At 37.7% G+C, this 27,358-nt stretch overlaps 1 protein-coding gene and 1 long non-coding RNA gene across 5 annotated transcripts in view; one reads left to right on the top strand and one right to left on the bottom strand.

The window, feature by feature from the left end:
• The window catches only part of B4GALNT3 (beta-1,4-N-acetyl-galactosaminyltransferase 3), a 162,043-nt gene that overhangs the window by 37,307 nt on the left and 97,378 nt on the right, over positions 1 to 27,358 (top strand). The gene's annotated exons all lie outside the window — the stretch shown is intronic.
• LOC141493981 (uncharacterized) overlaps positions 1 to 27,358 on the bottom strand; it is a 49,596-nt gene that overhangs the window by 1,894 nt on the left and 20,344 nt on the right. For all 4 annotated transcript variants that reach the window (XR_012470371.1, XR_012470369.1, XR_012470368.1 and 1 more), the window contains exons 3-7: positions 24,579 to 24,730; positions 19,157 to 19,245; positions 8,381 to 8,481; positions 6,855 to 6,985; positions 6,472 to 6,690 (exon numbers count right to left, since the gene is read on the bottom strand). This is a non-coding gene — a long non-coding RNA (uncharacterized LOC141493981). The remainder of the gene's footprint in view (positions 1 to 6,471; positions 6,691 to 6,854; positions 6,986 to 8,380; positions 8,482 to 19,156; positions 19,246 to 24,578; positions 24,731 to 27,358) is intronic.

Genomic DNA, 27,358 nt, shown 5'->3' on the forward strand with positions numbered 1-27,358 from the left:
CTGTGGAAACTCAAAACCTTACCCAAAAAAATGATTGTTGAAAACTATCTTTAATGTAGTTGGAAAAATAAATAAATTTAAAAAAAAGATTGCAAGTGAGGAGCAAAGTGCATGTGAAACAAGACAAAAGGATAAGAAGAGCATGATGTGGACAGAGGGACAATGAGGAGACTGGTCTAACTGAAGCCGAGGCTGTTTCCTAGGCGAAAGGAAGGGAGCAAGCAAAAAGACCAGAGGCTTAGCTGATCCCAACAGCAGCTAGGTTAGTAAAAAAAAACCAACAAAACAAAACTGTATAATAAATAAATAGCTAATCAGGGAACCTTTAGGAGAAACCCTGTACTTCTGAGCCCTGAACTGAAATCAGGAAAACTCAAGTTCATCTTTGACCTCAGAAACATATTAACTGCGTAATACTGGGCAAAGCACTTTTTTTTTTAAAGAAAGATTTTATTTATTTTGAGTTTTACAAATTTTCCCCCCATTCCTGCTTCCCTCCCCCCACCCCCCATAGAAGACATTCTGTTAGTCTTTACATTAGTTCCATGATTACATTGATCTCAGTTGAATGTGATGAGAGAGAAATCATATCCTTAAGGAAGAAAAATAAAGTATGAGATAGTAAAATTACATAATAATATAGTGAGTTTTTTCTAATTTGATGGTAATTTGTTCAAAGTCCATAATTTGTTCTCTGGATATAGATGGTATTCTCCATTGCAGATAGACCAAAATTGTCCCTGATTGCTTTGCACTGAAGGAATGAGCAAATCTATCAAGGTTTATCATCACCCCCATGTTGCTGTTAGGGTGTACAGTGTTTTTCTGGTTTTGCTCATCTCACTCAGCATCAGTTCATGCAAATCTTTCCAGGCTTCCCTGGGCAAGACACTTTTGAGTCTGTTTGATTAGTTTCCTCATCTGTACAATGGGGATTAATAATAGCACCCACCTCTCGGATTGAGAACTAAATGAGATAATAATTGTAAAGTGTTTAGCACTTTATTTAGGAATATTATTTCCCCAGACACTTCTATCTCTTCAAGTGAATATTTCTGAATCTCATTGCTCAGAAACATAATATTTCAGAGCTAGATTATCTGAGATTATCTAGTTCAGTCAACTCATTTTATAATTGAGGGAAAAGGTTTAGAGAGATGGCAGGTTTGACCAAGGTCATACAACTAGTTGCAACATTAGACCTAGTCCAGGTCTATGGTTCAGATCCCATCTTCCTTTTTTTCTCTTTTTTCCTGATACATCCTCTGAACATAGTTTGTTTTTATTCTAACTAATTCTTCACTGAATCTATCTTCTTTCTAATTGCCTCCCTCCATTCCCAGTTGTTGAGTTTAATTTATTTCTATATCAAATTCTTTGTGAATGAGTGTCAACAATTTTTAATCTGATAATTCAGATGTAGTCCTATTCCTTATCTCTTCTTCCATGTTTGCTTATCTATTTAAAGTGTGATTATATGAGATAATAAGTACTGTCTCTGTTCATTCTCTTTCTTCTAAGAGGATAAAACTGTGACAAAACCACTCCAAGGGCCCTATGTGTTATATACTACTTCTAAGATGCTTGGAGACATTACAACCTTGTTTTTCTACCTTCTCTTAGAATGTAAAAACCTTTTCATTTTATAAGCCCTTCCAATTTCTAAAATATATTTACCTTCCTAAGTTTCTCTTGACTCTTTTTTTAAATTTTAAAATATCTGTCCAGTTTTAATCCTTTCATTAAGAATTCTTGGAAATCTTATTTAAGTCCCACTTTCTTCATGCAAGATTATATTCAGTTTTGATGGATGAGTTATTCTTGATTTAAAAACCTTTATCTTTTGCCTTTAGTAATAGTGCATTCCAAACTTTTCTTTCATTTATGGAGGTACACACCAGTAATTATATGGTTCTGACTTTGGTTTCTTGGTACATAGTTCATGGGACTTTAACTCTTTCTTTCTGACTGCTAGTAGTAATTTTTTCTCTGTAGTTTTCTTCTGGAGTCATGTCTTGGGCATCCCTGGCTCCATAATATTCTTTAGCATTGATGTTTTTTATCTTTCTATATTGGGATTTTGTATCAGGGCCAAGCTCTGGGCATGTCTGGAGAGGAATGATAGGACCTTTTTTTTAGGCCCTGATGATTTCTTCCCAGTACAGGTCACTGTGTTCTTCAAGAACCTCAGCAGTGACTCAAGTCAGGAAGGTAGATCATTGCCCTATCAATCTTAAGTCCTGTAGGCTCCCACCCTCACATGACATACCCCAATCTGGAGTCAGAGCCATCAAACTTTTTAGGTTTGAGGTGTCTCTGCTCTCATCACTAGCTCCTTCTTGCTTGATGCTGTAGAAGATTTCCCTGTGCTTCATTCCCAGGCTAGACTTTTCAGACTGGTTTACTTCCTGAAAGCCTGCAGACTTTTGGCTGTCTCCTTATGTGGCTCTGAACTGGAAAAAATGCATTTAGTGTAGTTTATCTTTGGATTTCTTGGTGCTTTAGCTAGTGCCTAAAATCTTCCAGACTACTTCTTGCCTTTGGCAGGCATCCCTTTGGAGGGCAGCCTCTGCACACTGGGCAATGGCTCCTGAAAAGAGCCCCGCCCTTCTCTTTTCATTTTGGATTGGACAGATTGAATTGAACCGAATGAGCAATTATGGATAGGTTGTGACAGATCACACAGTTTTAATATTTTCCCTTCCCAAACTCATCTCTTCCAAATTTCCCTATTCCTGTCTTACTGTTGAGGGTATCACCATCCTCCCAGGCACCCAGGATCAACACCTTGATGTCATCTACAGCTTCTCACTCACCTTGTCCCTCTTATCTAATTAGCTGTCAAATCTTGTCATTTTTACCTCCACTTCTCTCTAAACATTTAGTCACCATCTTAGTCCATATGCTCATTGCCTTTCTTTTTTCTTTTTTAAGATTTATTTATTTTGAATTTTACAATTTCCCCCCTAATCTCACTTCCCTCCCCCCACTTCCCACTGAAGGCAGTTTGTTAGTCTTTACATTGTTTCCATGGCATACATTGATCTAAGTTGAATGTGATGAGAGAGAAATCATATCCTTAAGGGAAAAAAAGTATGAGATAGCAAAAGTACATAATAAGATAATGGGGTTTTTTTTATATAAAGGTAATAGTCTTTGATCCTTGTTCAAGCTCTACAATTCTTTTCCTGGATACAAATGGTATTCTCCACTGCAGATATCCCCAAATTGTCCCTGATTGTTGCACTGATGGAATGAGCAAGTTCATTAAGGTTGACCATCACCTCCATGTTGCTGTTAGGGTGTTGTTCATCTGGTTCTGCTCATCTCACTCAGCATCAGTTCATGCAAATCCTTCCGGGCTTCCCTGAATTCCTATCCCTCCTGATTTCTAATAGAACAATAGTGTTCCATCACATACATATACCACAGTTTATTAAGCCATTCCCCAATTAGACATTCACTCAATTTTCAATTCTTTGCCACTACAAACAGGGCTGCTATGAATATTTTTGTACAAGTGATGTTTTTACTCTTTTCATAATCTCTTCAGGGAATAGACCCAGTAGTGATATTGCTGGATCAAGGGGTATACACATTTTTGTGGCTCTCTAGAATGCTCATTTCCTTTCACCTGGACTACCTGTTGTAGCCCTTAAGTTGCTCACCTTGCCTTGGATTTATCTCCACTCTATTCTATTCTCTATGTAGCTGCCAAATTATTTTCTTACAGCACAGGTATGACCATGTCAGTCCCCTCCTCAATAAACTCCAGTTTTTATGGCACAGTGGATTAAGTGCTGAGTTTGGAGTCAGGAATTCCTGAGTTCAAATCTGGCCTCAAACACTTAACTAGGTGTGTGACCCACAGCAAATCACTTAACCTCTGTTTGCCTTAATTTCCTCAATGGTAAAATGAGAATGATAATAAGAATATCTACCTCTCAAAATGATTGTAATGCTCAGATAATATAATATATATAAATTATATATATATAATATGAATATGACATATTTATATTACATATATAAAATAGCAAGTATAATATATATGCCATATATATTAATATGTAACAGATATGATATAATATAATATACTATGTAATAATGTAATGAGGCAGCTAGGTGGTGAATAGAGTGCCAAACCAGGAGTTAGGAGGACCTGATTTGAGAGTTCAAATCTATCCCCAGACATTTAGCAGCTGTGTGACCTGGGGAAAGTCACTTAACCATTTTTTTGCTTGTTTTTTTTACCAATAGAGATGTACAATAAAAAAATTTAGGAATCACAGTCACAGACATCCATTAATTCAGTATTTGTTTGAAAAACATTTACTAAATAACAATTAGGTTTAAAGCATTGTCCTAGGCTCTGGAGATAAAAAAAAGATTCATTTTATGTATGTGTGTGTATATATATATATATATATATATATATACTGTTTCTAGCTTCAAGGAATTTATGATATAGTAAGAGGAGATAAGAAAAACATAGATGATGCATTGTTAAACTTTAAGTTGTTATTCAGTTATTTTTCGGTTGTGTCCAATTCTTTGTGACCCCATTTGGGGTTTTCTTGGCAAAGATACTGAAATGCATTGCCATTTCCTTGTCTGACTCATTTTACAGATAAGGCAATTGAGACAAACAGGTTTAAGTCACTTGCCCTGGTTAATACAGCTGGTAAGTGACTGAGGTCATATTTGAATTCAGAATGATAAATCTTCCTCTCTCCAATCCTGGCATTCTATCCCTCCTGTATCACCCAGCAGCTCTATAAAGTATAAAGTACCATGCAAAGACCAGAGAATAATAATATGATAATAATCATTTATAAATATTTATTTACAAATTTATATATAAATAATATAAAGCTATATAAAATATAAAGCTATATGTCCATAAACCTGTGAATAAAAAAATGCTATACAATCAGATGAGAAAGGAACCAGTTTTATGAAGGAGACTGTATTTGAGTAGACCGTCAAGAATGAGTGGGGCAATCTTATTGTCTGATCTTGTTACCTCTTAGACTTCTCTTCTTTAAGGATATGGTTTCTCTCTCATCACACCCAATTTGGATCAAGGTACAACATGGAAACAAAGTAAAGACTGACAGATTGCTTTCCGTGGGGGTGGGGTGGGGGGAGGGAAGCAAGATTGGAGGGAAAATTGTAAAACTCAAATAATATCTTTAATAAAAATAAATTAAAAAAATAAATAGGTGATCTCAATTTCAAAAAAAAAAGAATGAGTAGGGCATAGGTGGGTACCATTATATAGTGAAAAGATCCCTGGTTCTGGAGTGAATAGCTAGTTCTAAACCCCCACTTTTTTTTTTTAGGTTTTTGCAAGGCAAATGGGGTTAAGTGGCTTGCCCAAGGCCACACAGCTAGGTAATTATTAAGTGTTTGAGACCGGATTTGAACCCAGGTACTCCTGACAAAACCCCCACTTTTGATGCTTATTGTGTATGACCTTGACCAGATCATGTAATTTCTGAACTAGATGGTCCCTACCCAGCTGTGTTACCCTGGTCAAGATCTATATCTATTAATGTGAATCAAAAGCCAGAGGTAAAGCATAAAATTCCCCTCACATTTTTTTCTTTTTTATTAAATATTTTATTAATTTAGTTTTCCAACTACATGTTTTCAGCATTCTTTTTTTTTTTTAGTTTTTTGCAAGGCAAATGGGGTTAAGTGGCTTGCCCAAGGCCACACAGCTAGGTAATTATTAAGTGTCTGAGACTGGATTTGAACTCAGGTACTCCTGACTCCAGGGCTGGTGTTTTTATCCACTGCGCCACCTAGCTGCCCTCCAGCAATCATTTAAAAAAAAATTTTAAGGCAATGGGATCGAGTGACTTGCCTAAGGTCACACAGCTAGGTAATTATTAAATGTCTGAGGTCTGATTTGAACTCAGATCCTCCAGACTTCAGGGCTGGTGCTCTATCCACTGTGCCACCTAGCTGCCCTCAGCAAACTTTGTGTGTGTGTGTGTGTGTGTGTGTGAGATTTTGAGCTTCACACTTTTCTTCCTTCCCTCCCTCTCTCCTTCCCCTGACAGAAAGCAATCTAATATTGGCTATACATGTATAACCATGCTAAACATAGATCCATATTAATTATGTCCTCATATTGTTTCTTAACACTCATTCCAAAACAGATTGTACATTAAGCTCTTGAGCTGTGTTCAAGGGGCTGGAGAGTGGAGACCCTTTCAACCCAGAGATCACCTTATTCCCTTAGTGCTTTCAGAGTCACTTATATGATTTAGCATATGGGGATAGTACTGCCATGTTCTACATGTTTAAAGAAACTGAAAGCTGGTACCTTTTCCATAAAGTCCTATTTCTGTGGAACCCGTAGCCTTGTGGGAACTCTAGCCAGGAAGTTTCAAGCTCTTTAAATCCTAGATTCTACCTTGGTAGTGAATTCTTACAAAGTTAAAAAAAGAAATCCCATACTTCAGTTCCAGCATCAGAGAAGGGTTCTACATCCAAACTCCTCCTTTCATAGAGACCCAGGAAGGTTAGTGACACTGTCAGTGCCATTCAGATGACCCAGAATTTGAGCTTCCTCCTCTGACTCCACAACCACTGCTTCATCTACTATTCCGAATCAGAAAGAGTTGTTGGTTATAGAATTGCCCTGAGTGGTAGAAGTCCTTTCAGGTTAGGAACCAGCTGAGGAAGAAAGAGACAGAGTGGGAGGGTTTTTGGTGAGTTCTGCTATTGGCTATAATTTCCCACCCTTCTAATTGGTTGGTCCCCCACCTGTGGTATTAGAACTCAGCTTTTACTTTGGATAGCATTCATCTATGACCCTGAACAAAAGACTGTAAGCTTACTGAGGTGGGTAATTTTCTTTTAAATTCGTCCTTCTAACTTCTTTCTTGTCCAGAACAATGCTGTAGTTCAATAAATGTCTACTGAATTGATTTGACATGGAGGTTGAGTTGACACTGTAGTCCTTGACTGTCTGAACCCCAGGATTGCAGGAAAAAATACAGACCGTCATTTGCAGCATTAAGTATTCCCAGCTTGCAATTTGTGACACCTGCTTTTTGCTAAAGCTTTTAATCTACCCTCCTCCCAATTCAAAGGATCCCTCAGCCTTGCTCCAGACCTTCTCTGTATATCCACACACCAAATTTCTCAGACTGTCAGCATCCCCTACACATATATTTTCACCCTCTTCTTTTCCCCCTACACTTTGCCAAACAATTGCCAAATAATAAACAAACCTTCAAGTTACCCTTCTAGTCTTACATTCCATCCAATCCCCAAGTCCTTCTGCTTTCACTTGGACCCATTAATAGCTTCCTTGTGCCCTACAGCCCCTTCAAAGGGAGATTACTTTTCACTCTTATCTGATCAGCTGGGTCTGACTAAGTATTGTGAAAACAGCCTTTGTGTTCCTTGCTGATGAGAGGTAGTTTTGAAAAAAGATACTTTCACTATTATTTACATAACCCATCCCCAATATCATTTGTAGCTCTACTTGGTCTTCTCCTCATCCCTTCTGAGGCTGAAGGCCAGGAAGCTATTTCAGGGTTGGACCAGAGAGATATTGGAGAGCCTATGGAAAACTTTGATCAGCATAACCTTCTTCTTATGTACTTCTATGATGCAATTCATTTTATAGACTAGTTTTTAATCTGTTCGCTATTTTTTTTCTGTCATTTGTTTTAAAGTACAAGCTCCCAGAAGGCAATCTATTTTTTTGTGGGGGAAGGGGAGCAGATTTTTAAAATATGTTTTTGCTTTTTAATAGTAAAAGTTTCTTCCTATATCTTTACCTTCCCCCCCCAATCCTTCCAGTGATCCTGCCAAATAACAAATAATAATTTTAAGGGAAAAAAAAAAGCAAAAACGACCAAACAAAAATATCTTCAACATAGACAAGGGTTTGGAGTGGGAGTTTCTTTTCATATCTCTCCTTTTGGGCTGTGCTTATTCTATGTAAATCTCTAACATTCATTTTTTAAAAACTTTAAAAATTTTTTTTATTTATTTTAAAATTTCCCCCCTCAGCTCCTTACAAAAGTTTTTGACAAAATCTTGAGTTCCAAATTCTCTCCCTTCCTCCCACCCCACTTCCTCTCATTGAGAAAGCAAGTTATTTGGTGTAGGTTAAAAATGTGTAGCCATGAGAAACATTACTAAAATAGTGATGTTGTAAAAGTAAATATAACCCCCCCTACACACACACACAAAGAAAAACTTCAAGAAAACTGAAGTGGGAAAAATTGTATGCTTCAGTCTGTATTCAGATACCAATCAGCTCTGTCTTTAGGATGAATAGTATTCCTTATCATAAGTACTTACTTCAGAGTTCTCTTGGCTCACAGTTTTGCTGAGAAAAGGTACTCACTGTTTATCATCCTATTATATTGCTGTTACTTTGTGGAAGTTGATTTCCCATTGCAGCTGTTCATGTGAGGTTTTTCCTGAGAGCATCCTGCTGATCATTTCCTATAACAGAACAGCATTTCTTCTGAATCACATTCCATTTGTTCGGCCATTCCCCATTTGTTGGGCATCCCCCCCCCAGTCTTCAGCTCCTCACTACCAGAAAAGAGCTGCTATAAATATACATATCCCTATACATATAGGTTCTTTTCTTCTTTTTCATCTCTTCTGGAATATAGAACTAGCAGTGGCACCACTAGGCCTAATAGGCATGGTTTTATAACCCTTTGAGCATAATTCCAAATTGCTCTATAGAATTGTTGAATTATTTCACAACTTCTCTAACAATGCATTAATGTATCAATTTCTATGAATTGGGGAATGACTTATTTTTTTTTATAAATTTGACTCAGTTCTCTATGTTTAAGAAATGAAGTCTTTATCAGAGGAAATTGTTTCAATATTTTCTCCCACAGTTGTTATTGCTAACTCTATTTCCCTCCATCCTATTTTTCCCTTGATACCTTTCTCCCATCCCTTTCCTCGCCTTTTTTCTTCTAGGGTAAGATAGATTTCTAAATCCAATGAGTGTATATAAGTAACATTCACTTTTGATAGTTTTGTGGGTTTTTTTATTATTCACCTTATTATAGTCATCATGTATATTGTTTTCTTGAGAGTCCAGTATTTATATTTGTTTTTGTAAGCTGTAGAACCAAGTATATCTGAGGATAGAGAGGCACCAAGAAAGAGCAGGGTACAATAGACTTCTAGGAAAGAGAGAAGTTAATGCAGAAGGGAGGGGTCAACTGATAGAAGGTCTGAAACATCAAGACTCAAGAGTTTATATTTAATATTCTTTTTTGTTTTTTGGTTGTAATTTTATTTCCAATTACATGAAAAGGTAGTTTTCAACATTCATTCATTTGCAAGTTTACAAATTTCACATTTTTCTACCACTTCCCTTTTCTTGTCCCTCCCCATGACAGCAATATTTATTTTTTCAACAAATTCAGTAAACTTTATTTCACCAAACAGGTATTAAGCATCTACTTTATGCATAGCATTATATTTGAAGCCAGGAATTGTATATGCCCTAGGATCTAGCACATTGGTGTTCATATAATAATGATATAGTAACATTGCCCAGTGAATGTTAAGTGATTGATTGCCTTTATCAGTGGTTTCCAAAGTCTGTTTGATCTCTATCTGTAAAGAAAAGTTGACAAGAGGTATTTGTGACAGATAGGTGCCCCTTATCTTAACTTTTTGAGATAATGTCTTTTTCATAGAAGGAAATACTGAGGACTTGATAAAGGAATTCCACAGTCAACAAGAAGAAATTGGAGGGCAGCTAGGTGGCGCAGTAGATAAAGCACTGACCCTGGAGTCAGGAGTACCTGAGTTCAAATCTGGCCTCAGACACTTAATAATTACCTAGCTGTGTGGCCTTGAGCAAGCCACTTAACCCTATTGCCTTGCAAGAAAAAAAAAAGAAGAAATTGGAAAGCATCTGTCATATTTAGACTGGTCTGCATAGAGGAAGCAACTGAATTTGAGCTTCTTTAGGGCAGGAACTATTTCTGTTTGCAAATAATGAGCATTTGTTAAACACTTGTAGATTCATTGATTAATTGACAGGAAGCTTTAGTTAAGAACACCTCTACCCAGCAGAGCAGCCAGAGTTCCATAATTCAATTCAACAAATATCTGCTAAATGTTTTCTATGTTCAGAGAAAACTCAGAGAACTATGAGACAGTGGATCAGTGAGAACCAAGCTACCTCAGCCCAACTAAATCACTATTTGGGCAGAATTTGTGTCTTCTCTGTATCTAAGTCTTAGGGTAGGAGCCAAGGGGAGAAAGAGGACATACATCCTGTTCAGCTTCAATATAAGCCAGAAACCCAGTTCTGGGATTGAATTTCTTCCCTAGAAAGGGGAGAACCAGTTTTACAGACTAGTTTGTTAATCCAGCTCCCCTCTCCCCCACCCCCCAGTCCTGCCACCTCCTTAGTTGCATGAACATAGTTGGCTGGCCTTTAAAAGCCACCTGTTTGTAGGGTTTCCTGTAGCACTGTGTTGGAGCCCCTTTGAGTCACCATCCTGCCTTGATCTCCAGCCCACTGCAGATGTCATTTCATTCCTTTCCTCCCCCTTCCCCTCCTTCCCCCAGCCTCTGAACTCAATGTCCTGTAATTATAACCTCTGAGGCCTTTGGAGATAAAATGTGAAATCTCAGTCCTGAGATTTCTGCTTCCAGTCCCTTCCAGAGTTCCAAACAACTGGAAGATTGGAATGATGGGCAGAGATAATTCTATGTTGTGAGAGAATATCAGATGTAGAGATAAAGGTGGAGAGAGACAGAGACAGAGGGAATGACAAGAAAATAGACAAGAAAAGGGAATGAGATACAAACAGGGATATATACCATAGATATTATTATTATACAAATGAGCAAACTGACTGAAACCAAGACTTCCTAACTCCTTTAGTTTTCTTTCCACTGTGCCTTAATACTTTCTCATTATTCTTAGAAGAACCTTAATGAAAATTTGTTGATTAATGGGAACAAGAAAAAAAATGGGGATAGCATGATAGCATCACTATGCCGTTTTATCAAAAATTTTCACTGAAGTCCCTATACACGATTCTACCTTCAATTCCCCTGTTACCCCTTTGATAGTTAATCTGCAACCTTCTCCTGCTAGTTTTCTTTCACTTTATTAAAGTCAGTAGTATGGTGTTTGTAATACTGCTTTGGAATTAGGTTGCTCTGTTGGGTTCCCTCTCTGAAGGACAACTCCTGATGGCTGGTAGTTATTAAGGATGTTTGTTCTCTTTCTCCCCTTGGTTCCTACCCTTAGTCTTAGATACAAAGGAGATAGAAATTCTGCCCAGGTAGTGACTTATACCTGTAACATCCCAAACAGTTGGGTTAGCTCTCTCACAGAGGTCCTTATAGTCTCATGTCTTGATGATCTGGGGCTACTCTCTTCTGTCTGCAGTGTTTTCTACTAGGCAAGTAGGTCTGCTGCAATCTCCCTTTTTCCCTTACCCCATTCCCTCTCAAGAGCTAGGTTTTTCCAAGGCTTTTTTGGTTTGTTTTTGCAAGGCAATGGGGCTTAAGTGACTTGCTCAAGGTCACACAGATAAGTATTAGATGTCTGAGGCTGGATTTGAACTCAGGTCCTCCTGACTCCGGGGCCAAGTGCTCTATCCACAGTGCACCTAGCTGCCCCAAGAGCTAGATTCTTCTTTAATGACTTGCCTTCTTGACTGTCAGAGTGCACACTTCTCTTTTTTTTAAATTTATTTTTATTAAAGATATTATTTGAGTTTTACAATTTTCCCCCAATCTTGCTCCCCCCCCCCACAAAAGCACTCTGTCAGTCTTTACTTTGTTTCCATGTTGTACCTTGATCCAAATTGGGTGTGATGAGAGAGAAATCATATCGTTAAAGAGAAGTCTAAGAGGTAACAAGATCAGACAATAAGATATGTTTTTTTTCTAAATTAAAGGGAATAGTCCTTACACTTTGTTCAAACTCCACAGCTCCTTATCTGTATACAGATGGTACTCTCCTTTGCAGACAGCCCAAAATTGTTCCTGATTGTTGCACTGATGGAATGAGCAAGTCCTTCAAGGTTGAACATCACTCCCATGTTGCTGTTAGGGTGTACAGTGTTTTTCTGGTTCTACTCATCTCACTCAGCATCAGTTCCTGCAAATCCCTCCAGGTTTCCCTGAAATCCCGTCCCTCCTGGTTTCTAATAGAACAATAGTGTTCCATGACATACATATACCACAGTTTACTAAGCCATTCCCCAATTGAAGGACATTTACTGGATTTCCAATTCTTTGCCACCACAAACAGGGCTGTTATAAATATTTTTGTACAAGTAATGTTTTTACCCTTTTTCCTCATCTCTTCAGGGTATAGACCCAATAGTGGTATTGCTAGGTCAAAGGGTATGCACATTTTTGTTGCCCTTTGGGCATAGTTCCAAATAGCTCTCCAGAAGGGTTGGATGAGTTCACAGCTCCACCAACAGTGTAATAGTGTCCCAGATTTCCCACATCCCTTCCAACAATGATCATTATCCTTCCTGGTCATATTGGCCAGTCTGAGAGGTGTGAGGTGGTACCTCAGAGAAGCTTTAATTTGCATTTCTCTAATAATTAATGATTTAGAGCATTTTTTCATATGGCTATGGATTACTTTTATCTCCTCATCTGTAAATTGCCTTTGCATATCCTTTGACCATTTGTCAATTGGGGAATGGCTTTTTGTTTTAAAAATATGACTCAGTTCTCTGTATATTTTAGAAATGAGTCCTTTGTCAGAATCATTAGTTGTAAAGATTGTTTCCCAATTTACTACATTTCTTTTGATATTGGTTACATTGGTTTTATCTGTGCAAAAGCTTTTTAATTTAATGTAATTGAAATCATCTAATTGGTTTTTGGTGATGTTCTCCAACTCTTCCTTAGTCATAAACTGTTCCCCTTTCCATAGATCTGACAGGTAGACTAGTCCTTGATCTTCTAATTTGCTTATAGTATTGTTTTTTATGTCTATGTCCTGTAATCATTTGGATCTTATCTTGGTAAAGGGTGTGAGGTGTTGGTCTAATCTAAGTTTCTTCCATACTAACTTCCAATTATCCCAGCAATTTTTATCAAAGAGGGAGTTTTTTTATCCCAATGGCCAGACTCTTTGGGTTTATTAAACAGCAGATTACTATAATCATCTCCTGCTTTTACACCTAGTCTATTCCACTGGTCCCCCACTCTATTTCTTAGCCAATACCAAACAGTTTTGATGACTGATGCTTTATAATATAATTTTAGATCGGGTAGGGCTAAGCCACCTTCTTTTGCACTTTTTTTCATTAAGCTGCTGGAAATTCTTGACTTTTTATTTCTCCATATGAATTTACTTACAATTTTTTCTAACTTGTTAAAGTAATTTTTCGGAATTTAGATTGGTAGGGCACTAAACAGATAGTTTAGTTTTGGTAGAATTGTCATTTTTATTATATTAGCTCTACCTATCCATGAGCAGTTGATATTTGTCAAGTTATTTAAATCTAATTTAATTTGTGTGAGAAGTGTTTTATAATTGTTTTCAAAAAGATTCTGAGTCTGTCTTGGCAAATAGACTCCCAAATATTTTATATTGTCTGAGGTTACTTTGAATGGGATTTCTCTTTCAAGCTCTTCCTGCTGTTTCTTGCTAGACATATATAGAAAAGTTGAGGATTTATGAGGGTTTATTTTATAATCTTCAATTTTGCTAAAATTGCTAATTGTTTCCAGTAGTTTTTTGGATGATTTCTTGGGATTCTCTAGGTAGACCATCATGTCATCTGCAAAGAGTGAGAGTTTTGTCTCTTCCTTCCCAATTCTAATTCCTTCAATTTCTTTTTCTTCTCTGATTGCTGATGCTAGCATTTCTAATACAATATTGAATAGTAGTGGTGATAATGGGCACCCTTGTTTCACCCCTGATCTTATTGGGAATGCCTCTAGCCTCTCCCCATTGAATATAATGCTTGTTGATAGTTTCAGATAGATACAGCTTTGACTCTTAACTTCCAGAAAGTATACCTTGTTTCTTAAAGATATGCCATCTTAAGGGTATGCCACTAGAGCAGAGCTGATCTTCAACCAGGCAGCTCTAAATTCCATTGTTTGACTAAGGAACTCTTCTGCCTTGTTAAAGGATTACCAGATTATACTTCTTTGAAGACCTCTAAGGCCTCCCTGAAAAAGTAGTATTAGGAATTTCTGTATTCACAACATTCTTTTTTTTTTTCATTCACAGCATTCTAAAAAGATACAATGTTACTGGCTTTTGCTTCTAGTTTTCTTGTAGAATAGAGACTTTGTAAGCAATTCTGCTTACTACAACTGACTTTTTTTTAACACTATTAATAATAATAACCCACCTTTATAAAGCTCTTTGAGGCTTACTCATGACAGCTCTGTGAGGATTACTGTCTACATTTGAAAGGTGAAGAAACTGAGATCCAGAGAAGGCAAAGGATCTGAGTGTAAAGGTCCAAACTGGGCATTCTTTCTATTATACATTATTATTATCAAAAAAAAGATTACATTTCTGTCCGTTGCTCTATATCTTCGATAATATCATCATTTGGAGTAGGAGAAAATAACTTATTAGGAACATCCTGATCAAATAAATATGACACCATTTAAGGAAGAAGAGAGAACAAGGAGTATCAGAAAAGGCTTTACCATAGGAAGTGGCACTAGAGTTAAATTCTGAGGGAAGCTGGTGATCCTAAGATATGGAAGTAATGAGGAATCATTCTAAGGAGATGGAATGCCATGTGCAAAGATTAACAATTTGTTTGGATTACAGAGTATGTGAAGAAGAGTAAAATGAATAAGACTGGAAAAGAAGATGGACGATAAATTTGTGGAGGACTCTAAATGTCAAACTGAGAAATTGCATTTTATTCTAGCTGCTTCAGGGAGCCACTGAAGATTTTTGAGCAAGGGAGTAACTTGACCTAAGTTTTAGAAATATTTATAACCCTTTCTACTGCTTTCATTTCCCATTCTCAATTGCTGGCTACACAGGCCCTCATTACAACTTTATTTTCTTCTGCTTATGGATTCTTCCAGGATCTAACTGAGTTCAAGAGAGTATTGGATATGACTTACTGAATAGGACTAAGCTCTTAAACATACACCATTTTAAACTGATGAAATTAGAATTCCCTTAATATTTCACACAAGGCACAGATACAAAATGTAGGGTTAACCTATATAGCAGTCAGCCAAAATGAACAGATAAAGGGAAATTCTGTATTGTAAAACTGAGGGAAACGAGATATCCTGCTATACTGAGAAGTCCTCCCCTCCCATCTGCCTCCAACAGCAAATTGGGGAAAAGAATTGCTCTTCTCTTCTCCTTCCCCACTTCTCTCATCCTTCCTTTACTTCCACATCCAAAGTTAGGGGACCTTTTTCTATCATAACCCTGCTATCCCTAGGATACTGTTATTCTTGACATTTTGAAGAGCAAAGGGAATAACAAAAAAAAGTTGGACAAAGAATAAACTGGGAGAGATAGGAGAATGGAAAGGAGAATGAGAAAAAAGAGGATACAATTCAAAAAGAACAGAAAGGAACAGAGGAAAGCTAACAGTGTAGGTTGGGGGAGAAATTCCAAAAGAGGCTGTTCTTGCAACCATAGGCCTCTAATATCCTAAAAAAAAATCGGACAGCAGCCGGAAGGCAGTGGTAATGATTATGGGCTTTATGGGGAGGAGGTAATTAAAGGGGCTGGTCCAGTCCCAATTATAAAATCTTGGGCAATGGAAAGAGATGGGGGAGGGTGGAGTCTGAGTGGCCATACTTTGAGAAAACCGCCTATTTCACAAAGCCAGCTTTTTTAACAACGGGGCCACATTTCTTTTAGTGTATCTATAGTATCTTACAAGATCCAATTCAAACTTGAATTATATCCAAATCCACATATTCTGCTTTGTGCTATGTATAGCATAATTTTACTATGTAATGGTCATTGATACAGAATGAATATAAATATAGACAATACATATGACATAGTAATGTCAGGAATTTCTGCACCCACAATATTTCAATAAGATATAGTGACATTGAACTTTTGATACTAGTTTTCTTATAGCATAGAAACTTTGTAAACAAGACTACTTGAGTTGATTTTAGAAAAATTAGTTTTTTCCACTTCTCCTTTTACTACTACTACTCCTACTACCACCACAATTACTATTGGTGCTATACTACTTTTACTACTACTGCTGCTGCTATTACTACTACTACTTCTACTATTATTATTACTACTACTACTAGTACTGTGCTGATGTAACTACTACTACTACTACTACTACTACTACTACAAGCACTGCTGCTGTTGCTACTACTACAACTACTGCCTATTATTACTACCACTATTACCTAGTATTACTATTGCTGCTGCTGCTGCTGCTACTAGTATACTACTACTACTATTACTACCATCACCAACCCACATTTGTACAGTTCTTTGAGGTTTTCTCAAAACAACTGTGAGGATTACTGTCTATAATTGAAAGGTGAAGAAACTGAGATTCAGAGAGGGTAAATTAAATATCAGAGCAGAATACACAACCAAAGTTCAATTTTGATACTCTATTATACATTATTATCAAGTAATGACATTTTCCCCCCAAATCTCAAAGTGCTCTATATATGCTAGCTTTTTTATTATTATTGTTATCAATATTGTACCATACTTCTCTGAGGAGAAAATATCTGGTTTCATGGCACTTTAAGGTTTACAAGATACCTTTTCTCATCACAGATAGTGAGAGTAATAGAGCAAGTGTAATTATCCCCATTTTACAGGTGAGAGATAAAATGTCATGTGATATTTTGTGTAACCTGGTAGAATGAAAAAAATCAATGATTTGACAATTTGAGGACCTGGGTTCTTGTCCTAGTTCTCTACCTATTGATGTGCCCTTGGGTAAGTCACTTTGCCTTCTTCACCTGTAAAAGGGGAGGATTTGACTCAATGATCTCTTTAGACTCTTCCAACTCTAAATATATAATCTTATGATTTGTCCAAGGTCACAACTAGTCATTGTCAGATCTTGGTTTTGAACCAATGTTTACCAATTTCAAGACCAACACTCTTTATACCATACTGCATTTCTCTGACTACTGGGAGAGTAGGAGGGTAGGGAATATTATCCCCAGATCACACATGGGATGCGTAAACAAACCAACAGGTCATGACAGGAAGGATTTATTAAGTTCTTCCTATGTGCTAAGCACTGTGCTAAGCTCTGCTGTTACAAAGAAAGGGGAAAGAAAAAAACCCTGTCTTCAAAACTTTTTTATTTGCAAGGAAGTGGGGTTAAGTAATTGTCCAAGGTCATATAGCTAGTAAGTATTAAATATCTGAGGCTGGATTTGAACTCTGGTCATCCTGACTCCAGAGCTGGTATTCTATTCACTGCACCACCTCACAGTTTTTTAATATACTATATAGTATATCTATTTGCATGTCTATTCTAGGTATACATATATGCAAAAACATGTACATATGATAGATAGTTATTATACTCATCTACCATGTATGTAGCTATATGCATATGTATGTGTATCTATATACATATATACCTACATATAACATGTACACACTGGAGAATAAAATGACATATTACTCTAGTAATTTGCCAAGAAAACCCCAAGCTGAACAAAGAATTGGACATGAATGAAATGATCAAACAATAAGTACATTCACATATGCATATTTTGATATATATATACATATATATGAACACATCTACTTAGGTATACAATTCATATACACATGAAACATGCATCCATACCTGTATGTACACATAGGCATAAATATCTATCTCTATACACATGGTACCTGCCCTATATGTATATATTTTTATTGATCTGGTTGATACATATGGAATGATGATAGATTGGAATATGATAGATTGGAAGTGATCTCAGAGAGATTGCACTGGGAAAGTGTAGAAGAGACAGGGAAAGGCTTTTTTAAGAAGATATGATTTGATTAGTCCTGAAGGAAGCCAGGGAGGCCAGGAAGTAGAAATGAGATAGAATGGTTCAGGGATGAATGATTCAGGCTCACCAAACATCTTATTTGTACTTGGTATAACAGAACAAAGTAGGTTCTCCTTGGAATATGTTAATTTACAGCCAAGAGGGCCTAGACTAAACAGGTCATAGAAACAGAATTTTATCTTCTGAAGGAACCTCCACAGCCAATCCTCTCTGAAAAAGAATCTACATTGTAATCTCTTTTACTATCTAGCCTGTTCTCCTTCCTGAGACTCTCTCTGAAGTTTGTTCTACCTTTACAAGTCTAAATGTGTCTCTTTGTAATTCCTCTTTATTGCTTCTAGCTTTGCCCTGGGCTGGGGCGGGGGTGGGGGGGGGTGGGGTGGGGTGTCATCTTATCTCTGTAAAATCTCTCTCTCTTTTTTTTTTTGGAAAGGCAATGGGATTAAGTGATTTGCCCAGGTCACCTAGCTAGGTAATTATTAAAGGTCTGAGTCTGGATTTGAACTCGGGTCCTCCTGACTCTGGGGTGGGTGCTCTATCTACTGCACCACCTGGCTGCCCCTGGTAAAACTTGACTAACTTTATCTAGCTCTGAAAAATCTATTGTTCCATACCCTTTCACACTCACATACCTAGCTTGCATTAAATTGATTTATACTCATTGAATTTTCCCCAAAAATATTTGTATACATTACCTATTTTTCCCTCTGTCCCCCAAATTAGAGTGTATTCTTTTAACAGGTAAGGAGTTAGGCCTTCTGTTTCTCATCTTCAGCTCAACCTACCCCTAGGCTCAGCACCTATGGGCTACTTAGCCATATCTCTGATTGAATGATGGGTTCACCTCATTTCTATTATCTAGAAACTCCGGAACTTTTTGATTTTTAGTGTCCCAGGTAGAATTTCTAGACTGAGAGTTCAGCAACTGGAGAAAACCAAACATAGAAAAAAGGACCTCCAGTTGATAGATTTTTGTCTCCTATGGAAGAATAAATCAATGTGTTAGGCATTATTTATTGTTGGAACAAAGAAGAGGAAAGGAGAACACTGATCTTCATTCATCAAGAGAAGGGGCACCAGTGTCAGTGACTCTGAGGATATTCAAACAACAGCCTTCCTCTATGTATATTCTTACCTCATTCTCCAGCAGCCAACATTGTATTGCCATACTTAGCTTCCCCGGAGACTCAGGCCTCCTGGCACTCACTCTATACGGATTTAAAGCTGGGGGGAGAGAAAGCCAAGGAAGGAAGACAGTGTTTCTAAGTCTGTCCTCACCCATCCTTCTCTAATCCCCCTGCCACTCCCTGGCCAGAGAAGAAATGGTTGCTTGGATAAAACAGAAATAGGAACTGACCCCTGGTGGGTTGAAATTCCAATTCAGGTTTGTTTGATTTTCAGAATTTCCAGTTGAATCTTGCTCCCCCATCTCCTACTCCCCATGCCATTTTTTGAGTGTCCTGAAAGAATCTTGTTTCAGATTGCTCATGGCCAGGATTGTTATCTTCAGAGAGACTGAGGAAGTAGTTTAGGCTTGAATAGATCTGCTTTCCCAATTGTCCTGCACCTAGATTTAGATAGGAGAGGAGAAGGGGAGATTTAACCCAAAGATCAGGGCCAAGGATTTTCATCCTTCTCTTGGGAAGAGCACAGACCTAGCCCTATATTGTTGCTGGTCTCTTTTTTTTTAAGGTTTTTTTTTTTTTTTGCAAGGCAAACAGGGTTAAGTGGCTTGCCCAAGACCACACAGCTAGGTAATTATTAAGTGTCTGAGACCGGATTTGAACCCAGGTACTCCTGACTCCAGGGCCCGTGCTTTATCCACCCAGCCACCTAGCCACCCCCCTGGTCTCTTTTTAATGGCATAGATTTGAGGTAGTTAAGCAGCAGTCTGTATTATTTTTTAGTGATGTTAAAACTGAAAGGATGCTTAGAAATCATCTAGTCTAGCTGACCTTTGTCTGTCTGTCTATCTGTCTGTCTGTCTGTCTGTCTGTCTGTCTCTCTCTCTCTCTCTCTCTCTCTCTCGTCATTTTATAACTAAAAACTGGGAAAATCACACAACTAGTGGTGAAACATTGCATTGATGTGGTATTCAATTATTTTCAATCTTGTTCAACGCTTCATGACTCCATTTGGGATTTTCTTGACAAAGATTTTGAAGTGGTTTGCCAATTCTTTTCTCAGCTCATTTTACAGATGAAGAAACTGAGGCAATTAGGGTTAAGTGATTTGCCCAGGATCACACAGTTGGTAAATATCTGAGACTGAATTTGAATTCAGGTCCTTCAAATTTGAAGGCCTTGCTCTCTATCCACTGCCCCATCTAATTATTACTATTTTTTGCAAGGCAAATGGGGTTAATTGGCTTTTGCCCAAGGCCACACAGCTAGGTAATTAGTAAGTGTCTGAGATCAGATTTGAACTCAGGTCCTCCTGACTCCAGGGCGGGTGCTCTATCCACTGTGCCACCTAGCCGCCCTATCCACTGCCCCATCTAGCTGCCCCCAAAACACTGCATCATCTCTCATTAATGCAAAGCCTAATTGGTCTCTTGTAACTTTTTCTTCAATTAAAAAATTATGTTTTCTATCATTCCCTTCTTACTATCCCCCAATTTCCATTAAAAAATGAAAAGCAAAAGTTATCAAAATAAACACACATCCACATTCAGTCCAAACAACTTTCCATACTGACCATGTCCAGAAAATTTGTCTCATTCTGAATTCTGATAACTATACTCTATTGGGAAATGTACAACATGTTTTAGCATTAGACCTCTAAAGAACTCTCTGGTTTTCAGGAATGCTTGGAAGTCCTCTAAATCAGCAAAGGTCATTTTTTTTTCTCCCTATTGCATCATACTCAGTTTTGCTGGGTATGTTACTCTTGGCTGTAAGCCAAGTTTTTGTTTTTTTTTTTGAATATTATATTCCAAACTCTCCATTCATTTACAGTTCTGGATGCTAAATCATGTGTGATCCTGACTGTGGCTTTTGGTTCTTGAATTCCTTCTTTATTTCTGCTTGTAGTATTTTTTTTTAACCTAGAAATTCTAAATTATGGCTATAATGTTCCTACAAGTTTTCATTTTCTGTTTTCTTTCAGGTGGTGACCAATGGATTCTTTTTATTTCTGCTTAGAATGTCATTTTGCTTAGAATAACTGACAGTTTTCTTTTAAATTTTCTTGAAATATAATGACCAAGCTTTTTTTTTTCTGTCCTGGCCTTCCGATTCTTAGTTTTTTTCCCTTGATGTGTTTTCCAGGTCATTTGTTTTTGTTATGAGATACTTTGTTTTGTTTTTTCCTTCTATATTTTCCATCTCCTAATTTTGTTTGAATATTTCTTGTTGCTTCATAGTTACTGCCTTCTATTTGATCTGTGCTTATTGTCAGGGAATTTGTTTTTGGACAGTTTTGTACATTTTGGGCTAAGTTGTTAATTCTCTTAACAGTTCTTTCTTCAATACCTCATTTTTTTTTCAATTTTTATCTCAAGTACTTTCATTTAATTTGTTTAAAAAATTAAAAACCTATTGAAAGACTCTTGCTTCCAGGAATACTAATTGAATTTTTGCCCAAGCTGTGTTTTCTGTTGTGTTGTTTTGGAGCCATTCTTTTCTGAACTTGTTTCTGGAGCAACTCTTATTTTTCCAACCTGCTACCTGATTTTAGACTTGATGTTAGGACTAGGCAATTCTGGAAGATTTGTACAGGACCTGTTGTTTCTTTTGGGGGGGTGTATTTCAGGGGGTGTTATTACCAGATCACAGGGGCAGCCTGGGGACCTATAAGCTTTCAGTGCTTTCGAAGGGGTCTAATCCAAGCCAAGGTTTAATTGCTGTCTCACTGGTCAGAGTTTCTAGCTGGGGTTTGGGGCTGAGTAAAAATAGACTGCTGATGGATTCTATGCCTAATAGCCAGCAAGAAAGTTTTATTGACTTGGTATGGCAGAATTGGAGGCTCTCATTTGGTATGGGATTTCTGCCCTGGTTATTCTTCTTCAAGCTAGTATAGATACTGAAAATGAGACCCTGCTTGGAGACTGGGGGTCTAAGTCACCTGCTGCTGCTGGCAACTTCTGGACCTCCTTCTTTCTAGGAATAATACCCAGAGTCCCCTTTCTTTAAAAGTCACTGGGTTGTGGGCAACAAAGCTGACAATTGATACTTGTCCCTGTTGCAATGTCCTTTTATGGGTTTCAGACCTCTTCTTGCCCTGAAACACTGCCTTTTCCTGGGGTTGTGCAGTGTATGTGCTCCACCTGAACCCATCCCTATTGTCTGCAGACCTCTGTCTATTAATATGGACTGGAGAAATGATTCACTGTGATTTTTTTTTCTGGATTTTCCTTGGTGCATCTTCAAGACATATTTGAAGGAGTTTTCTGAAGGTATGCTTGGTTGTATTGCATTCTACCACTCTTGACATTTTAGCTTCACTTTCTTAATTCACTAAAACTCAATAGGTATTTGTGAAACACTTAAGATGTATAGGAACTGTGCTAAGCTCTAGCAAATAACAAAAAAATGGAACTTCTCTCAAGGAGTTTATATCCTTCTGGAGAAAAGCAACAGAATGATAGTAAATAATTATATCTATATAAATCTATAAATTACATATATGTAAAAATGTGGGATCAAGACTTTTTTCCAACTTTGGAGTGGCCCATTCATACATTTTAAGACTTTAGACTTTCTGAATGGCCCAATTGTAGCTCATAAAGGACGGGAATTTCTATTTGCAAATGAAAATATTCCCCTCTCATCCTCCCTAATCAACAATCAGAAGCTGATAGATTATAATTAAAAGAATCAAACAAGCTCATTCAAATGGAGATAGGCCCTAAATGAGTTCAGTCTGCAACTGAGATGCTGCTTAAAAGATGATAGGTTCTAGAGCTGACTCCTGATGATCCTAAAGCCTGAGTTTTGGTCATTTCCAAAAGCATATTGTACTACCCTAGGGCAAAATGTCATCTGAATCTGAAACTGGAGACAGAAAACTTAACCAATCAATTTTCTGCTCAGCATTAAGCAAGAACTTTGTTATTGTAAGGGGATTGATCAGGGGTTGATTGGTGATATTTTAGAATATAGGGAGCAGATAAGAGAGCTGAGATTTTGTTACTCTCAGATTCTGAGTAGATTCTTTTCTATCCTTGTTTGAGATTGAGCTTCTTTCCCTCCCGTGATCAGTTTGTTCTTCTACTGAGCCCTCACCTCAGTGACAGATATTCAAACCCTGGATCTTGCCATCACTCATAAATGCACGACTTCCTTGTCCATGAATGCTGAAATTCCTTTATTAGATAATTTATCATTACACTTCTTCCTCTTCTCTATCCCCTTAAACCCTATCCGTTGTTCTTACCATGGTTTCTAATTCTTCTACTCCTTAATTCATTCCCAGGCCAACACTTTTATACTCATACCCTCTACTTCCTTCCCTTTCTTGATCCTTCTTCTCTAGAGTTCTATTTTTAATTTTGACCTGCCAAAATTACTTCCACAATCTTTGCTCCAAAGACAGTGTTATTGAGTAAAACTGGAGTTCATCATGAAGCCATGCTGATTAGATCCACTGCACTTTATATTATCTAATCTGAACTGGACTTTCTCTGGAGCAAGGCAATCCTTTTTCACTTCTCTAATTGACTCACTATGCTACTCACTCCAGTGACTTTTCCAAACCTTTCATCCCTTCTCAAATTTCCATCTCCCACTCTGGACATTTTCATTGGATCTCCCATGTACCCCAAATTCTGTTTCCTCATTTCTTTTTTTCCCCTGATTTCTTTGCTTCAAGTTCCAGCTAAAATCCCACCTATAAGAAGGAAGCCTTTTCTGATCTCACCTAATTAATTCTAATTCTTTATCTTTAATCATCATCTCCAATATCTCCTGTCTACATCTTTATTTGTATGTGCATATTTGTCTGCATGTTATCTTCCTCTTGTCTTTGTTTCCCTAATATTTAGCACAGTAGGTAGAGATGCATTATTGGAATTTAATGGATGCTTGTTGACTGACCCGACTGATTGACTCCAGTGGACAATTTCAAGACTTAAAGGCTGTTTAAATTGTAGTGGCCCTGTCACAGTTCATAAAAGAAATGTTATTTTAAAAAGTGTTAACATTCTGTTTCTCCTTTAGAAGGTATGAAGAAGTTAAACCACTTTGATGAATTGTGTGGGTCTAGCCATTGGATGACTAAAGACCTTTAAAAAGGGAGACTCATTATATCAAATGATCCTTGTTAGAAACGATTCCCCATCCAGTCTAGCTGAACAATTCACCCACAGAAAGTGAGCAGAGAGTTCACCCCAGACAAGAGAGACCCATCAGAGAAGGTCCAAATAGAGCAGCATGAGAATGACTATGAAGAGAGACATCAGGGCCCGTAGAACTAAAAGTTTGGGTTGCCTTAGCCGTATGTGTTCATTATCTGTGTACCTCTCTACTAATATATACTCCATGTTTATCCAGATTTTCAATGATAATATATGTATTTGATGGAGGTTTATGGGTAAATGTGCTGTAGATTGTTCTTACCATGTCATTTCAGCCAATGCCTGTGCTTTGAGGTAATTGTGCTCTCTAGCTATTGACTGAAGGTAAACAGATCGCTCTGTGGAGTTTTTAGAAATAATTTCAGGAATTCAGACATAGAAATCACCTTTACTCTATTCCATTAGGGATCCAATCTGTGGATTAGTAAACAGAAGACATTACATTAAAATGTTTATGAATATTTTAATACAAATATTAACAAGTTCATTATAAACCAGAGCAAAAGAAAAATGGGAAAAAACACAAAATGATTACAGATGTTGGAATGTTACTGCAGACCTTTGTTGGTTGTCAAGTGAAACCAAAGATTTTTATATTTATTTGAACAATATACTAGTGAAGAAGAAGCATATATAATCACAGAGGGTTGTGAATACTTGTTTGGCCAGGAGTAGGAGTACTAACTGTTGATTATGGGTAGCCTGGCCCCTACCTCATTGTGGGATAAGTTTGGATCCTTACTATCTTTGGGAATCTACTGCTACTACTAGGTATATTTATTGTATCCTAGATTTTATTGTCACAACATTGCAAATTTCCATCATCACCTAAGAAGAAGCCTCTTTGCCTTGAAATCCATTTATACTTCTGGAAGAACAATCTGTTCTGTCCCAAGTCATCAAACTGAGAAAACAATAAATCTTTAGGCTTCAGTGATTACTGAACACATAAATTACAGGCCTCTACCACCAAAATCTTATTTTGAACCAGGTTTTTAGACACATACAGGTTACATTTTGGATCATCTCTCATTATGAGAAAAAGGAATTGACACCAGGTGTGGAGTCAGGTCTTCTGGGATTGTATCATCAGTTAATTGCTAACCTACCTAAGCAACCCAAGCTTCTTGCTAACTTAATCCCTTCTTCCTTGGTATCTGAGAGAGTATCACCCTTTGTTGTCACACGGCTCTGGGAATAGGTTCTACAGCAAGTAGTATTTCCTAAGCAGAGCTTGGAGAGCAGTTTTTTACAGCAGTGACCCTGTAAAGACAAACAACTTTGAAAGACTTAACTGATCACTTCAGTGACAACTATGATTCCCAGAGGACCAATTATGAAACATGCTACTGGCAGATAGGTACAGAAAAAGGTGTGCAATTTCAGACATGGCCAGTGCAGTAATTTGTTTTGCTTGATTACCTGTATTTGTTCCAAAAAAAAAAAGTATTACTTTCTATCCCATATCTAATAAAACCCCACATTCTCCCTTATCCTTCAGTGCCTTACCATTCCATCTTGCCTTCTGAACTCCCCATTATTAACAAACTTCTCTTTATTTTATCTCTCTTATTCTAGCACTCTATTTTCTTGCATTTTGGGGGGTCCTTCTTGAAGATACTAAATGCCTGACCACATTTACCAGTGTTGCCCCTTACTCCCCCAGGCTAGGAGGAGCAGACATACTCCTTGCTCTTCTCTCACACACTTCTCATTTTTCTTTTTATTTATTAGTTTTTTTATTTATTCTCATTTTGTACAAATAATGTTTTTTTATACATTAATAAAATGTTCTTGTTTAAGAGTAAACAAAATACCCCCTCCCCCCAAAAAATATAGACTTGCTTGAGCGATAAAGGGGAAAAAATTAAAATAAAAAAATAATAGTAATAATTGTAGGTATGACAGGTGGCACAATGGACGGAGCACCAGCCCTGGAGCCATGAGCACCTGAGCCCACATCTGTCCCCATACACCCAACAATCACCCAGCCGCATGATATGCAAGCCACCCCAACCCCACTACCCTGCAAAAACCCCCCCAAAAAAAAAAGAGAAAAAAAAAGACCCAAAATAAAATAAAATAGTAATAATAGTAGGGGTGGCTGCATGGTGGACAGAGCATTGGCCCTTCAGCCAAGAGCACCCGGGTCCAAAACCAGCCTTAGACACCCAACAATCACCTGCTATGTGGCCCCAGGCAGGCCACCCAGCCCCATTTGCCCTGCACCCCCCAAAAAATAATAATAAAAATGTGCTTGAGTCTTTGTTCCAACACCAACAACTCTGTCGAGGGTGGATCACATTCTTTATGATAAGTCCATGGCAAAAGTTACTTCCATATTTTTCCATCATTGCAATTGCTGATTGCAACTCCCTCCTTTTGTATTTCTCCACTACCATGTACTATATTTTCTCTCTCCTTTCACTCTGACTCTGCTGTAGGGTAGCTGAGTGGTGCAGCAGACAGATCCCTGGCCCTGGGGCCAAGAGGCCCTGAGCCCCCATACCACCCCTTAGGCCCAGCATCCACCTGGCTCTATGGTCCCAGACAGGCTTTCCAATCCCAGCCAGTTGCAAGAAGTAAAAAGGAAAATGTGTTATATCTGACCACTCTCCCCTCATGGCCCATCCTCTCCTCTATCACTCACATCCCCCCTTCCCCCTGTCCCCCCTCCTTCTTACTCCAGGTGCCTATACCCCATTGAGTATATATGCTATTTCCTCTCCTAGCCACCTCTGATGAGAGTGAAGATTCCCTCATTCCCCCTTGCCTTCCCCCCTTCCATATCACTGCAATAGCTCATTGTAATAAAGAAAAATCTTATTATATGAAATATCTTGGCCTATTCCCCCTCTCCTTTTTCTTTCTCCCATTACATTTCCCTTTTTTCTATTGACTCCATTTTTATACCATATTTTATCTTCAAAGTCAGCTCTCTCCTGTGCTTCATCTATGAAAGCTCCTTCTACCTGCTCTGTTAATTGAGAAGGTTCATATAAGTATTATCAGTGTCATTTTTCTATGCAGGAATACATGTAG

The sequence above is a fragment of the Macrotis lagotis genome, chromosome 7 (assembly GCF_037893015.1).
Source record: "Macrotis lagotis isolate mMagLag1 chromosome 7, bilby.v1.9.chrom.fasta, whole genome shotgun sequence".
Taxonomy (NCBI): domain Eukaryota; kingdom Metazoa; phylum Chordata; class Mammalia; order Peramelemorphia; family Peramelidae; genus Macrotis; species Macrotis lagotis.